This window comes from Lycorma delicatula, chromosome 7, assembly GCF_047948215.1.
Source record: "Lycorma delicatula isolate Av1 chromosome 7, ASM4794821v1, whole genome shotgun sequence".
NCBI classification, from domain to species: Eukaryota; Metazoa; Arthropoda; class Insecta; order Hemiptera; family Fulgoridae; genus Lycorma; species Lycorma delicatula.
The window spans coordinates 1699487-1704768 of NC_134461.1; positions in this window are offsets into that span (position 1 = coordinate 1699487).

Genomic DNA, 5282 nt, shown 5'->3' on the forward strand with positions numbered 1-5282 from the left:
TTGCTGTCTATTAATTTTTTCTAGTTTAAGTTGAAATCAATTTCATCCATGTCCCCCTCCTCTTCTTCCAAAACATGAAATTTAAATCTAAATACATATGGAATTTAAATTTAACTTTTTATTATTTGATGTTTTAAAGTGTATGAGTAAAGTGTAGTGTAATTGGTGGAGGAAACTTTTAAAGAAAATTTATAAGTATTTACTTGTTAAAATAAATCATTCTGATCTTACTTTTACTTTGAATAAACAAATTATTTAATAAATAAGAAAATAATTTAATTTCAAATGTTAATTGTTTTCAGTTTATCACTGGTAGAAGGATTTAATTTTACCTCCACGTACAATCACAGAAAAGTTAGTTACTGATGCCAGTGAGTTAAAATGCACAGATATTCTTGCCATTTCTCTCATTGTAGGTAAAGTAAAACTTACAGCATCTTCTGAATTCAGCAGAATCGTGTCTACGATGGCCTATTTTCTGTATTTCTCAATAAAAATTTGATGTTAATTTGCCCTGCAATAATAAAACCTGGCCGTTGGCATAGCTATACTATTTAGACTACCATTTTACCTTTTCTTCCAGCCCAGCATAACAAAGTAAAAAGAAATGTGAAATTCCTTGACCATGTAAAGAAAACAATAAGTTATATAAACTGCATTTATTAAAATTAACATTTTATAAAAACTTAGTGAAGTATTTGAAATATTAAATTACCTACGTAATTTGTTTTTTATTACATTATCACAAATAAATATTACAGTAATATTGATTATTAACTACCATTTCAGAAACTATATATATTGAAAATCTTAATGATAAGATTTTTTGTGGCGTTAAACAAACATTATTTTATTAATTCTGTTGATATCTATCTTACCTTTTTATTAACAACTTTATAATGATAAATTTTACAAAGAATATTTTTAATGTCTGTTTATGATAACAGAATTAATTTCTGCTCACTTTGTTTGTAATCAATCATATTATTAAAATTAATATTTAGCAATTTCATATTCAATGTAGTATAGCCACATTTTGAGTGTTAGTAGCAGACAGTTTTTATCAATTTAGTTTCAAAAACCTTTGCTCACTTCAAGCAGTAGATAAAAAAGAAATTATATCTACGTGTTAAGTTTGGTGTTGAATGTGCAGTACTATCTTGACAATAAGTCAAAACTTTAAATGATGAAAATTTCTTAGCTGGTTCTTGATTTTAGCTCTGATTTGATATGATTTTGGCTCCATTTAGATTTTTTTCAGTTAAAAAATTGTTATAATGATGTTATTTTCAGAGAACTCCTTGAATGTCTGATTGAGATTTGGAATAAACTTATGCAAGTCTGTATTTGAAGTGCCAATGAAATACCAACTCAGTATAGCGATTATTGACTAGATATTTTCAATTGTTTGTTAGTTTATCCAGTTCATTTAAAGATATCAATACGCAAACATTCAACTATTTTTATTTTCTGTGAATGTGTGATATCAGTAGCTTTCTTTCCTTCATACTTGCTCTTTTCAACGTAAAAAGAGCCTTTAAAACAAATTTATAAATATATAAATTTGAAAAAGACTATATATATATATATACTTTTTTTTCTACTTGAAAATTTGACTTTTAGAAGCTATACCAAATTTAAAACAACTATCAACACCTTACATCCCTTAATTTGGTGTTGACTTAAAAATAGAAAATTTGAATAGGGACTTAAAAAACTTACTTTCAAATAATCAATGGATGAAGCCATTACTTGATGAAAATCCATTTTAACAAAAGAAAATCAACAAATATATTATTTGATTTTTACAAAATTATTTTAAAAAAGAATGACAACAGCTACCTTGGTATACCTTCCCAGAATTACAAACAGAATAATAAAACTAAAAGTACATACAACGGAAAAGGTAAATTAAAAAACCAAACGAGATAAAATGCAGAAAGATAAAGAGCAACAATAGGGAGTGTGAACATATATCAGTAATATATAAATTTAACAGTAATACTTTTGATAAATTCAGAAAAACGGGGTGGTACTTACAAAAAGATAAAAACCCATCTCACATCCATAAGTTCTACAACAGTGAAGTATTCAAGTCTAATTGGTCATCTAAAAATAAATTAAAATTTTAAGTTTTAATTTCTAGTGACTACAAGGTTCAGTTCAACCTTTCTTCTCAACAAAAAGTACTTTGAAATTACCTTTAAAAATATGATTCTCATCAATTAAGTGACAGAATAATTAGAAACCCTTTTATTGTTGGAAAAACAAGATTTGAGGGGCCACTTTTCAAAAGATATACCAGAGTATCCAATATAAACTTTATCACAAGAACCATATTCAAGTTTGTAAATTCCTGTTTTTTTAGGCTTATCAGTTTTACTTTTGTTATTCTTAATAGATTTACATAGAGAATTATCAGATTTGAAAATTATATTAATATCTCTCTCTGCTTCTAAAAGATTTTCAAATTTTTCCTGTGGGATTATCTATATAAGTGACTGTGAAATTTCTTCTGCTGGAATGAATTACTTGATGAAGGAACATTTTACTAATTGCAGTTTTGTATAATTTATTCCGAAGCAGCTGATTAGTTATATTCATTTTGTAACCATTATTCATTACTATTTGCCTTTTAATATTAAATACATTCTCAAAATTATCATCTGACGTCAGAACATTTAACAGTCTTTGAACTATTAAAATCTAATTTATATGTAAATGGATGCAGTAATGAACTATGAATGATAGCATTAGTGTGTGTGTGAGGATTTGTGATATTTGCTAAAATCCAATTTGTAACTGATTTTAGTAAATGAGGTTGATAAAAAATATGTGAAATTTTAATTTTTGTCAAAAAATCTTTATTTATTCATCAATATTGATTTTTATCACCTTCGAAGTACTTCTTTTTGAGATGTAATACATTTGTGCCAGTGTTTTTTCCAATCTTCGAAGCACCTCTGGAATGAATTTTGGTATGGCGTTTAGCTCCTTCAGTGATTCTGTCTTTATCTCTTCAATGTTGGAAAAATGTTGCCTTTCATGGTTCTTTTCAGCTCGAGAAATAGCAAGAAGTCAGAGGGTGCCATGTCCAGTGAATATGGAGGCTGAGGCATCATAACAGTGTTGTTTTTGGCCAAAAGTTCATGAACTAGCAGTGAAGTGTGAGCAGGTGCATTATTGTGGTGCAATTGCCATGAATTATTATTTCACCACAGATCAGAGCATTTTCTTCACATTTCTTCATGCAAATGGAGTAGAACTTCCAGGTAGTAATCTTTATTGACTCTCTGATAGTGATTCGGTGATAGCCCATAATCATTTTCTTCACTTTTTTGATGTTATGGGATGTCCAGGGTGCTCATCATCTTCAACATCTTGACGGCCCGCTTGGACACATTTGTATCACTTGTAAATGTAAAAATGTTACGAGTAAAAATTTTTACTCATAGAAGAATTGCCAAAAGCAACATTCAACATTTCAAATGGGGTACTGCACTATATTCATTTGCTAAAACAAAATTTAATGCAAATTCTTTGTTTAATTTTTTTTTCACAAGTTAAGAATCACTGACCATACCAAAACATAAACAAACTTTTCAATAGCTAACAATAAACTGAGCATCCAATATGGCTGGCTACCAATATAAGCCGATGTTGGGACAAATGTATTAACACAACAAAAAAAATTGTGAAAATTGGACTATAGCTTGGAAAATTTAAAAATTCCACATATTTTTTGATTATACCTCATTTTCAAATCTAAAAAGACAGGATTATTTTGTTCAACCTCCAAACTAAAAGGTGTATTTTTATGTAATGTGTTCTAAAAATTATCCAATGTGTACATGAAGTTATTCCTTATTGTCTCAAGATACCTGTAATAACAAAAAATATCATCTGCATCTCTACACCAAACTGAATTATTTTTAAAAAAATGAGCACAGACTTTGTTTTCTAGATCATTAAATAAAAATTTCAGTAACTAACAAGCTAAGTGGATTACTCGTAATTAAACCCTCCTTCAGAATGTAATTGTTATTGTTAAACTTAAAATAATTTTGTTTAAAACAAACATTCAGTGCCTCAACTCAATTTTTGTAACTTCATTAGGTTTTTGGGTAATCAGTAACTTGTTTATTGGTAATGTGTTGTGGTAGAATACTTGGAAATAAATTTTTTATACAATAGGATGCAGAATAGAATTAACCAGAATATATAAATCTTAATATTTTGAACAAGTACAGTTGAGGCTTACTAAATTCCTAGACAATTCTCCTAGACAATTTAACAGCAGGAGCATTGATATTTGAATTTTTTAGCAAAACAATTATTTTATTTTTGTTTGCTGGATTAATGTCTTATCATTTGAAATGTTCTTCAGAATTTAACTCTTGAAATGATATATTCTTATTAACTTTATTTTCAGAATTAAAACAAGTTCACACTCTACACCTAGAATTTCTAAATCCTTCTTATATTTGTTTGACTTTAGGTTGTAACTAAAACCTTTTTCTAAAAGTCAAATTTCATGTTTGCTAAACTCTACATCAGTTAAATTCATAAATTTAATTTTCTCCTTAATTTTTAAGGAATCCTTTTGTTATATGCTGATATCAGACAGTGAGGAATCCACCCTCTTTGACCTAATCAGTTGAGAACTATGATTGAATTTGTTCCCAGTATGATTAGATGATTTGTCTTTAATGCTTCTTGTTTTCTTCTTTAATATATGCAGGAAAGCGTTGTGAAAATTTCTGTTTCTGTAAGTAAATATTCTTATTCCTATGATACCATAAAATGAGATCCAAAAAGATCAGATTACTGGATAAACCAAAAAAGACTGGCCATCAGTTTGCATCCAAATGGCTGTGGTTTGACCTTTGTTGGTCTAGTTGGTGATTGAGGATGATTGCATTCACTTGACTGCCGTTTTCTCTCTGGCATGTAATACAAAATCCACATTTTATTGGTGGTAAAAATCTAATTTAGGAACCCATATCACCTTTTTCTGTATAGCGCATCAAAAATTCGAAAGCAGATCCCATTCTCAGTTTTTTGTGACGTTCCATTAAGACTTGCAGCACCTGACGTGTACAAACCTTTCTGAAGTCTAAATGGTCATGAACAATGTGACTGATAATAGCTCTTGAAACATCAGGAAAAATAAGGTCTGAGGTCGGAAATCATTGAGTGACTATCTTTTCTGATTTCATCATTGATGCGTTTCAACAAGTCCTCGGTAATTATCGAGGGTCTTCCTGAACGTCCTACATCGT